The sequence below is a fragment of the Hipposideros armiger genome, unplaced genomic scaffold (genome assembly GCF_001890085.2).
Source record: "Hipposideros armiger isolate ML-2016 unplaced genomic scaffold, ASM189008v1 scaffold_1826, whole genome shotgun sequence".
NCBI classification, from domain to species: Eukaryota; Metazoa; Chordata; class Mammalia; order Chiroptera; family Hipposideridae; genus Hipposideros; species Hipposideros armiger.
The window spans coordinates 10,011-22,323 of NW_017733176.1; positions in this window are offsets into that span (position 1 = coordinate 10,011).

Consider the following 12,313-nt stretch of genomic DNA (forward strand, 5'->3'; position numbering starts at 1 on the left):
TCTAAGTCAGCAGGCCCTTTCCCATTCTTCCACTGGGAAGGAAGCCCAGCTTTCACTGGGGAAAACCCTGTTTCCAAGTCCAACAAGGGCACCAGAGTTCACCTCTGAATATCCTAGGATCCAACATGTAGCTCTCTCCTAATTCAAGGCAAGCAGGCATTTCTCGCATGAGGTTCCTACCCAGCTCAGACCAAACCCCAGCATTCCAGACTGTGACAAAGTCATCAGGCTCATCCCACACCCTCTTATAGACACAGAAACTGAGGGCTGGAGACTTGCTCAACACAACATCAGACAACTCCTAAAGGCTGTGCTCCTAATCCCTGCTCGTGTATTAAAATGTGACACTTCCTCTTGGCCAACCCAATAACTGGGAGTCATCCTGATCAGCAACTAGAGAGGACTGCCCTTGGCAAAAATACTCCTTCCCTCCCAAATTTTCTAAGACAGGCCCATAAACTACCATCTCCATAAACGGTGTTGGAGATGTCCCCAAATTATTGGGACAGAGAGAAAGAAATAAAGGAAGATAGGAAGAAAGGGAGGGAAAGAAAGAAATCTTTGTCAATGAGTGCCATAAATGCTGGTTTATACCAAGTTAAAGAAGTGTTTTACTTGCTAAGTCTTGAAGTCTTGAATATGGTAAAAGGGTATTACGATTTCCTAATAGGGAAATAAGTTCCCCAACTTACTTGGCCACAGATATCTTTATTCCCTCCATAGAAAAATGTACACATTTAGTGTTATATGAAGCATACTTTCGGATAGCGAATGTACGTAGTCCATTATCTTAATATCTGATTTGAAATGTTCAGAAAGCTGAAATGACTTGTGTAAGGTCTTACAATATGCATTTAAAAGAAGGAGGACTAATTTGTGACAACATGGATGAACCTGGAGGGCATTATGCTAATAAGCCAGACAGAGGGAAACAAATACTGCATGGTATCATTTTTATGTGAAATCTAAAACAAACAATTAAAAGAAACATGATCTCATAGAAACAGAGTGGAAAGGTGGTTGCTGGGGGATGGGGTGGTGAAAATGAAGAGGTGTAGGTGAAAGGATACAAATATTGAGTTACGAATAAATTCTGCAGATCTAATGTGCAGCATGGTGACTACAGCTAATAATATGGTCTTGCATACTTGAAATTTGCTGAGAGCAGATCGTAAGCATTCTCACTACACTTGCACAAAAGAATTAACTATGTGTGGTGATAGAAGTGCTAATTAACTTGATTGTGGTAATAACTTATATGTGTGTGTGTAATCATGTTGTACAGTTTAAATACATATAATTTTATTTGTCAATTATTTCTCAATAAAGCTGAAAAAATAAATAAATAAAAGAAAGAGGGCTGAGAATCTATGTATTCTCACCTTTGCTATCAATTATCTATCTACAACACGATGCTGCCACAATCCAGAACAGGAATAAACTTGGGTCCACAAGATTCAAAAACAATGTAAGCTGCATGAGACCAGGGACTTTGTTTTGTCAACTACTGAGCATCTAGCACAGTTCTTGCCATGTTGAAGGTGTCCTAATTATTTTTGTGTAATTGCATTTTTTCCAGCATTATTGAGGTATAATTGACAATTAAAAGTTGTATATATGTAAGGTGTACAACTTAATGATTTGATAGATTCATTATGAAATAATCACCATAACCAAGCTAAGTAGCATGTCCATCACCTCAGTAGTTGTCATCATTGTTGTGTGTAGTGAGAACACTTAAAATCTACTGTCTCAACATACCTCAAGTCCACAATACAGGACTGTTAACCACAGTCACAGCCTGTATGTTAGATGTCCAGAACTTCTTCATCTGGCATAACTGAAATTTTGTACATCTTTTTTTTTTTTAAAGATTTTATTGGGGAATTGGGGGAGGGGAACAGTGTTGAGGGATTAGGGAAGGGGACCAGTCAAGTTGTCGTTCTTCAATCTTTGTTGTAGAGGGCGCCAGTCACCATCTGGCTTCCTGTCGGCAGCTCATGGCCTCTAAGTTCAAGGTGCTGTGTTCAATCTTAGTTGCAGGTGGGTGTAGCCACCATCCCATGTGGGAGTCGAACCAGCAGCCTTGTTGTTAAGAGCTCACGTTCAATCCACTGAGCCACTCGGGTGACAGCTCAGCGCAAGGTGATGAGGTCAGTCTTACTTGCTGTACGTCTTGACCAGCATCTCCCCATTTCCTTTACCTCCAGCCCCCAGCAAGCACCATTCTACTCTCTGCTGTGTTCATCAGGAATATTAGTCTGCAGTTTTCTTTCCACCTTCCTTTGCTTATTCTGTCCTTTCCACCTGGAGTATCTTATTGTCTCTTGTCACATAGTTGAAAACATAACCAACCTTATAAGTCAATTTCAAATACCTCCTGTTCTATGAAGATTTGGTTTGTTTACCACACTCTACAGGACTGTACATTTCCCCAATGCGTCACTTCTATTTTCATATTCCCTGGTATTTTAAAATAATATTTTGTAAAAATAAATAATACTAGTAAGTTTTGTTTTTTAAAAAAATGGACAAGCGTGTCCATGCTCAATACTTGAAGAATCAGGGAAAGTTACAATGCTCCTGCGACTAGCTAACACAGACCTTACATCTGTTCCGCTCTTCATGGTCACACTACTGTTAATATTGGTTCTCATTTCACACACAAGGACCACTGCCTTTTTCTCTCTCTCTTTTCCCTTCTGTCAACCAAACATACCATGTCCAGGGCACTGTGCCAAAACAACTGTCTGATCACGGCTCACACTCACTCCAAAGACATTGAGGAATCTCTGTTGTCAACTGAATAGAATTCATTTCTTAAAAAGGCATTCAGACCCCTCCCTTATCTGACTCCCTAATCTATTTGCTCAAACTTAGTTTCCTAATACTTTCCATATCACAGCCTCGCTGCAGCTTAGCTCTTCACCGGCTCTGAATGCATTCCAGAAGGTTCCACCTCATATCTTTGCCTGCTGTTTCCTCAGCCAGCAATGTCCTTTCCCTACCTAGTCCTCCCACATTTAAATTATGCCTTTGGTTATTAATAATCCTTCAGCTCTCAGATCAAATGCCACATCTCCACTCTGGAAGAACAGAGACATCTTGGCGTGAATTCAAAACACAACAACGATGATGGAGATGGACTTGAACAACATGGCTTTTGAGGGTAGTTTGAAGAAATTGAGATGTTTACCAAGAAAGAGAGAAGATTTAATGATGGAAGAGCTGCCTGGGTCCAAGAGCAAAAACAAGGGCCAATATTTGGGAATTGGAGGTAAACATTTTCAGCCAAAACAATTAGAAAATATTCAATCAGTCAAAGGTGTCAAAAAGAAAACAATAAAAAACACCTATTGTTTTTTTGAACACAGTATGTGTGCCAGAGGCTGTGCTATTTGCTTTTCATGCCTTATCACTTTTGAGTGTCTTGACAAGTCTGAGAGCTAGGTATAATAATCTTCATTTTACAGATAAAAAAACTGAGATTTAGAGAGATTACCTGACTTGCCCAAGATAGCATCAACAGAGCAGCACCCACACCTAGTTCTGTCTGACTTCAGAGTCTCTGCTGAGCAGCACCCACCATGTTGTTCTAAATGGTAATGAACTGCGCATCATTAGAAGTTGAAAAACAAAGTGTGGATGCACACTTGGGGAAAACAATAGAACGAGGCTCTAAGCAGATGATGAGGAGTTGAACGAAACCCTTCAGAACGATTACGACCCTGATTTTAGCCTTTCCAATCACATGGAACTTTATAAATGTTGTAACATTTTATAACATGCAGCAATGAATTCACCAGGACATTTACAATGGAAGCAGCAGAATTAACAAGAGCAGAATATTATTTTTCCCTTCCTCCCCTATATGTCAAGATTATAGCTTTATCATATTCTGCCTTATAGTAGGTTTTTTACATTTCATGTATTTCTGAGGCAGAGAGGGGCTGTCAATACCTTGTGTCACAGATAAGGAAACCAGCTCGGAAAGAGATGCTTATCCTCATGGCATCTCCTATCTTGACCCTCACAGCACCTAATGAGGCATATCACCGCCATGACACTAGCACACCTGCGAGTGACCTTGCTGCTAGATTAATAGATCGCATTCCTGGCCTTCCTGGATCTCTGAGCAGCACCCAACACAGCAGAACAGTTTCCCCCTCCATAAAGCCTCGCTTCCCTTGGTTCCCATAGTATCTAAATAGCCGCTTTTTTCCTTCTGTCCTTCTGATAGCTTTTTCTAAACCTCCTACAGGGCTTCTCGCTTGGTGGAGTTCCCCCAAATGTTGATGTTTCTCAAGCTCCTGCTTAAGGGCTCTACTGTTCTAAATCTACCCACTATCGTGGAATAGTCTCATCTACTCTCACAGCTATATTTTTCAGTGAGGACCCCCAATTCCGTATCTCGCGTGAAGTCCTCTTTTCTGAATATAGGTCAGAAAGTATTTGTTGATAAATGATTAAATGCAGCAATGAATAAATAAGTATATGAGAACCCAGTTTTCGTAGTTCACACTAGAACCCAGTTAAGTGCATTCTTATCACTGGTTTTAGCATCAGTTAGAACTAAGTTCAAGTCCAAACTTTGCCCGTTACTAGTAGAGTAACATTAGATTGGTGAATTAAAATGCTCACACTTTAGTTTTATTTTGTCATCGTTGCTGTTTTTGTTCTTTGTAATAATTTATAAAACAAGGATAATTATACCGACCCTGATCTACCTTTCAGGTAGGTAACTGTGAGGAATGCATGGGTTCTCACATGTGGGAGGGCCTTAGGAATGAGAATCTGTCTTACTGAAATTCTAAACTGAATTGAGCTGTTCAGTCAGGAGAGATGGACAGCAGGGTGCCTAGCAGTATGCAAAACAGATGTTTGTTTTTGTTTATCCCCAGGTTCTGGATAGCTGTTGATGGCAGCTGTTCACAGCTCAGCCATAAACAGCCCAATGAAGGATACAGGGTGGTGGCCAGATGAACTCTAGCCCTAGACAGCCAACACATACCAACCTGTCACGCATGGTAATAGCTCGGAACATGGGCCCAGCCCAGGCCATAGCCAGAGCGCCTGGTCTCAAAGATTGAGGGAACAGAACGGCTACCATAGAAATCATCTCTTCAGTCATCAGAGAATGCCAAAGCTAGAAGGCACTCAAGCCATCATCCCACTCAAAGTGCTCATGGGAAAAATGAAGAAACTCGGCCCCAGAAATGGGAAAAAAGAAGTGCCCAAGGTCACCCAGCAAGTTGGTCGCAGACCTGGGATGCAAATATAAGCCACCAACCAGTCCACTACATATCCTAACCACTCTGACCACCACCATCCACAACGCGATGATTATCATGACTTTTCCTTTATTAGGGAATAATGTGCATATAGGAAAATATCAAGGTATAATTTACATACACATTAAATATGTTCGTAATAAAGAAAGCATGAAGTTCTGTGAGTTTTGCCAAATAGAAAATTTTGTAACTATGACTACACTTGTGGCATAAAATGTCCATCATCCTGAAAAATCCCCTCATGCCCATTTACAAGTAAGACCTTCCCTGCCTGCTCACTGCTCGTCAGCCACGGATCTGTTTCCTGTCCCTATGGCTTTGCCTTTTTCATGTCATATAAATGAAATCAGAATTATACAGCACTTAGCATTTTGAGTTTGGCTGCTTTCACTTAAAATAATGCATTTGAAATTCACCCATGCATATTCACCATTGCATATATCAGTAGTTCATTCCTATAGAGCAGAGTAATATTCCTTTCTGTGGATGTACCACAGTTTGTCACTCTATTCACCAGTGGGGACATTGAATTATTTCTAGTTTGGGGCTATTACCAGCAAAGCCTCTATAAACAGTCATGTATATTTTTGTGTGGAAACGTAAGTATTTGTTTCACTTGAGTATATACCTAGGAGTGGGATCGCTGGGACATATAGATAAGTATGTATTTAACTGTATGAGAAAATGCCAAACTGTTTTCCCATTTTACACTCCTCCCCCCTCCCCCGCAATGTATGGAGAGTTCCAGTTTCTCTGTTTATTCTCTAGCACTTATCAGTGTCAGTTTCTGGTTTTTAAGTGTAGCCATTCTGATAAGTGTGTAGTGATACGTCATTGTGGTTTTGATTTACATTTCTCTGATGACAATTGGTGCCGCATATCTTTTCATGTGTTTATTTGTGATTCAAAGATCTACTTTGATGAAATATCTCTTCAAATACTTTGGCCTTTCTTTTAAATCTGGTTATTTTCCTAGTACTCAGTTTTGAGAATCACTGATGAATTCTAGCTATAAATCCTTTAACAGACGGCTGGAGGCGAGGGGGATTGGGAAGATGTCAGGAGTGGCTGCTGACGGGTACAGGTTTCTTTTGGTGGTAATGAAAAGGCTATAAAATTGATTATGACAACTCTGCGAATATACTAAAAAACACTGAACAGTACACTTCAAATGGTTGAATTGTATGGTATGTGAATTATATCTCAATAATGGTCTTAAAACAATTAAGAACTGCTTCTTTCTCTTCTATATTTTTCAATGAGCTTTCTGTAAATTTTGTTATTTGTTGCCTGGATGTTTGATAGAATTCATTAGTGAAGCCATTTTATCCTTGATTTTTCTCTACTAAGAAGTTTATAAGTATGATTTTCTTCTTTAATAAATTAAAACTATACAAATTATATATTTCTTAATAATCTTCAGTTTGTGCAAAGAAATGTGTCAATTTCATCTAAGTTGTCACATCTATAGACACAGAGTTGTTTATATTATTTATTTCTTATTATTTGTTAATAACTACAGGGTCCATAATGATGTCCCCTCGTCAGTCCTGATATTGGTCATTTGTGCCTTCAATTTCTCTTTCCTTCTTGCTCCCTGTCTTTCTCTCTCATTGACAAGTCTGTTTTGATGTTTATCAATTTTATTGGGTTGTTGGAAAAGTCATGACGTACTTTTTCTATGTTTTTCGTTGCAAAAATGTGTAATGACTTTTCCAACAACCCAATATTATTTTTTTCAAAGGGCCAGATTCTGGTTTCATTTATTTTTCTCCATTCTTGATTTAACTGGTTTCTGCTCTTATCTTTATGTCATTTCTTCTGTTTGTTTTGAGTTTAACTTGTTCTTTTTTTTTGGTTCCTTAAGGTAGAAGCTGAAGTCACTGACTTCCTCTTTTAATCCTAGTACTTAATGCTATAAATTTACTGCTAAGTGTGGTGTTTACTGCCTCCCACAAATTGTTATATGTTTATTTTTACCTAATTCAAAATATTTTAGTATCGCTTGGGCATCCTCTTTGGCCCATGGATTATTTAGGACTTTATAAATTCAATTTCCAAATATTTGGGGACTTTTGACATATTTGATGATTTGATATCTAGTTTGAGTCCATTATAGTAAAAAAAAATCCTTTTATTATTTCAATTCTCTTATATGTGTTAAGGCTTATTTAATGACCCAGTAAAGTCTACCTTGAAAAATGTTTCCTTTGCAAACAAACAAACAAAAAATTGTATTCCACTGTTTGGGGTAGAGTATTTTATAGTATAATTTAGGTCAATTTGGTTAATAGTGGTTTTAGGTTTTCTGTATCATTCCTGATTTTCTGCTTGTTCTATCAACAAATAGAACTATGTCAGCAAATAGAACAAATCTATAACTGAGAGGCTAGTTTTGAAGCCTCCATCTGTAACTATCAATTTATATATTTCTCCTTTCTTGTCTGTCAGTTTTCGCCACATAAATTTTGAGGCTCAACTGTTAGTTTTATACACATAAAACTGCTATATATTTTTAATGAATTGATCCCTTTATGATTATGCAATGTACCTCTTTATCTGTGGTAATATTCCTTGCTCTAAATACACATATTTTCTGATATTAATATAACCACTCCAGGTTTCTTTTGATTAGTATTTGATGATATATATTTTTGCATTCGCTAACTCTTATCCATATCTTTATATTTAAAAAGAGTTTCTGTATCCAGTACAGTCTGACAATCTGTCTTATCAGTGATGAGTTTTGTGTGTTTCCATTTAGTGGAATTATTAATATGGTATGTTAAAATATACAGTGTTGTTAGATGTTTTCTTTTTATTCCATCTATTCCTTCTTTTCCCTTCCTTTCTGCCTACTTTGGGTTAAATGATTATTTCTTATGGATCTATTTTAACTTCATTATTGACTCAATAGATAAGCCTCCTTTAATTAATCAGTTTTCCTTAAGTTTATAGTTTTCCATTTATAGTGGGACAATTTATAGTTTTCAAATCAATTCTATATCTACTACCTTATTGGATAACAGAAAAACCTTGTGATTTAAGTATTATGCCCACATCTGACATAGGTAATTTATATATGACGGGCACAGAAATATTTACACTCTGAATTCAATTCTAGTGTCTTCATAATTTAAGGGAAAATCGTTATTTTCATGTGATTAAGTAATGCTTTTTCTTTTTTTAAGTCCCCCTCATTCTATCCCACGTGCCTAAGTGAGGCCTGACCAAGTACATCTTCTGGAATGCTGGCTCCTCCCTTAACCATGGCTCTAGCTGCTAGAAAACAAAAGCCACTAGACTCTTCATTGTCTATACCTCATCTATTGACCTTAGCTTTGGCTTTCATTCCAGTGGGACTCTGGAATCACCTCCAACACTGGCCCAATTGTCCATTCACACATTTAACGAGCATCCATTGAATACCCACTGTGTTTTCTCACCAACGTCTACTTGCCGGTCATAGTTTAGGCAAAGGCTATTGCTTTAGTCATGGCTCGTGCTTTAGAAGCCTGTTGCTTACTGAAGGTGTCAGATATGAAACAATAATATGATTCAATGTAATACATGCTGTAATAGAGATGTATGCAGAGTGAGTACACAGCAGAAGTGATTAATTTTGCCATGGATTAGGTAAGGATGCTATCACGATGTTTTTCTGAAGGCCATAATATTTGAAGGATGGGTTGGTTGAGGGTTGGATATTGCAAGCAAAATTAACGGGGTGGTAGAATAAGTAATAGTCTGGAGGTTTGCCTGGTAAGGTAAGAGAGGAAGTTAACGTGCTCAGAGAGAAATGGGAGATTATAATATGCATAGTAACAACTCTGTTGCATGATCTCATTTATGCTCATAAACATTTTATGAGGCCCACATTTTTGTTCTTCGCATTGAAAGTGGAGAACTGAAGTTTAGAGAGTATTAGCAACTCGCCAAATTGCACTGTTAGGAACTGGGAGAATCTTATATCAACAGTGAGGGTACAGAGACTGACCTTCACAGCAGGCTAGATGGAAACTACCAATGTAAGCATTCAAAATGGAATGCAGCGATCTGACCGCAGGTCCTGCATTCTAAGACTTATTCTACACTACGACTGAGATAAAGCTGGAACTACTGATTGAGAATAAGATATGAAGGGCTCTCACTATATGCAATAAGGAGCCAAGGAAATTACTAGTGAAGCAAAAGGACAGAGGAAGTACAGATAATTGTGATTTGGAAAGATAAAAATAACAGCAATGCTGAGGAGGGGGAGTGAGGCACACATCAGGAAGAGCCCACTGCTATTATGATAGCCCAGACAAAGTCCTAAACTGTGATACTTATTGTCAAAATAAAGAGAACTTGATAAATTTGGGAGATATTTAAGAGGAGAATTAATAAGATTTTGTGAACAAATAAATCTTGTCATGAAAAAGGAGTTAAAGAAAATTCACATTTCTAACTCAGGGAACTGGATAGATGGCAAGTACTTATCTGAGATGGTATGTAATAGGAAAACGAGGACAAAGGGAAAATAACTGTGGGCTGTAAACTTCGTGATTTGGGATTTCTTACTCCCCACCTCCAGTGCTCTGTTTCCTCTGCATTCTCTCTGTCTCTCTATCTCTGTCTCTTCCTAGCATGTTCATTAATTAAAACAAATTTCAAGATTCAGTTAATTTTTACCTCTAAGAGCAGCATCCAAGAATTTGAGGGTTCACACCCAGAAGTATGCTATGCTCGTCCATGCCTCTGTGCCTCTGCAGATGTCATTCCTCCTGCCCAAACTGTCTTCTCCATACCTTGCTTGCATAGCGAACACCAGCTGACCCACTTCGCAAGGCCCCAAGGCCCCAAACAAATGATACCTCCATGACTGCCTCACCAGGCAATGCTAACCACTCGCTGATCGTCTCCCATAGGAATCTGTTCTTACTCCATTAGCATGTCTTATATTTAAATTGCAAGTATTTGGCTACACGTTTGCATCCTCAACAAAGGCGAGGTCTGAGGCTGCTGTTTTGTATTTTCTGGTCCCCAGTGTCTGGCAGAGCATCTGGCCAATAGTGCAAGCTCAATATCTGTCCACTGAATAAGAAATTACTAAATTGATCAGTGGCATGAGGATTGACTACTCCTAAGTTAGAAGCTATGTGTAGAAAGGTGATTGGCGTGACAAAGGCTGTGGCCACTCCTCATATGGACACCATGGGAACGGGAGGCCTCCTGAAGCCACTTGCGTCCCTTCCAGGCTGGAACGAAACTTTAGCTGGAGTGAACCAAGAACGAGAGTGGGGCTAACGATTTTCTTATGAAGAATACAGAGGAAAACATGTTCTAGATGTGATATTGAAGAACGGGGGCCCTTCAGCAATTTCCATGATTTTAACGTTTCACATACTACCTTTTCATATTTGATTTGACCTCCTAAATCCTGTCCTTCGCTCCTGACCTGAGGTGCAATGTAAGAAAGCACTCATGGGGGCCTCTACAGGTGGGGTTTTCAGATTCAGCAAATAAAAAACACAGGATTAAATTTCAAGTTCAGCTAAACAACAAATATATATATATATATATATATTTTTTTTTTTTTTGAGTATAAAGTATGTCCTGTGAAATACTTGGGACATACTTATCCTAAGATAATAATTCACTGTTTGTCTGAAATCTAATTTAGTTGAGCATCTTGTATTTTATTCCACCGCCCTCTCTCCAGTTCACTTTCTGCCCAGGATTAAGAAGGCACTCCGTACCCTGCACATTAGATACATCAAGCTGAGCTAAAACAAGGGGTGAAGGTGTGGGTCAGGCCTTCATTAAGAAGTCAGTGGGAAATCTAGAGCCTAACGGGAAAACCAGAGGAGGCGCAGATGAACCTGCGAACAAACAGGACAATGGCTGCAGGGGTCCTTGCTTGAGCTGGCTCTTTGCCAGTAGTCGCACTAAGCACACGCCAGCGCCACATAACGTAATAGTTAAGAACACAGACTTTGAAGTCCCATCTCCTTAAATCTGATTCTGGCTCTGGCTCATGTATGATTTGTAACCCTGGACCAATTACTTAACTTCTCCAAGCCTGAATTGCTTATTAAAATTAGGATAATAGTGGCTGCCTCCCAACAGCTTTGCTATTGTAATATGTTGCATCTAGTTTGATACCTGGCCAGAGCTAACAACATTAGCCTATTATTATTATTATTATCTTTATGATTAGCCCTAATGTTTCTCGCATGGCTGTCAACCCCTCCTCTGTCACAGCCCAAGGTACAACAGGATAGAATATGATAGAACAGGATAGAATAATGAGATGAGATAGGATAGGACAGAACAGAACACAACAGAATATCAAGTCTACCATTTATTTTTCACTGAAGATGTACAAGGCACTGTGCTAACTGCTTGCATGTATTTTCTGAACCAATGCTCATAACAACTCTGAGAGATAGAATTATTTTTTTTGTATGTGTAGACATTGGATCCAAGGCATAAAAAAATTAGGAAATATTTCTAAGGTCACAAGGTCGCACAACTTGTGAGCGGTAAATCTGAAACTCAAACCCAATTCTGTCTGACCCCAAAGTCCATGCTTTTAACCACTGACACACACATTAAAATCTCTGTACTAGATTTCCAACCCAGACTGTAATTCTTCCCTACCCTAAGAAAGAACTCTGGTGACTTTCAGTTACACATGAAACTGTCCATAGGAATTAAAGCATTCCTATTCCTTTCATTCTCATACCTTCTTACCAAACTAGAATGGCATGCTGGAAGAAGGTCTTCATCTTCCTCTCCCCAGGCTGGGTATAAACATCTTTCATAATCTCAGTTTCTCCTCTCCTTAAAGTCAAGTTCATTTGCTTATACCAATGGATGATAAGTGACAGCTTCTTAACTGCTATTACTATCGCATACATTAAAGGTTCTTTTCAATTTATTAGGCATTTTATCTCCTATATCTTTAAAATAGTGCAGATAAACAGGTAGGAAATTACAATATGTCCCCATTTCACAGATGAGGAAACTGGGACTTA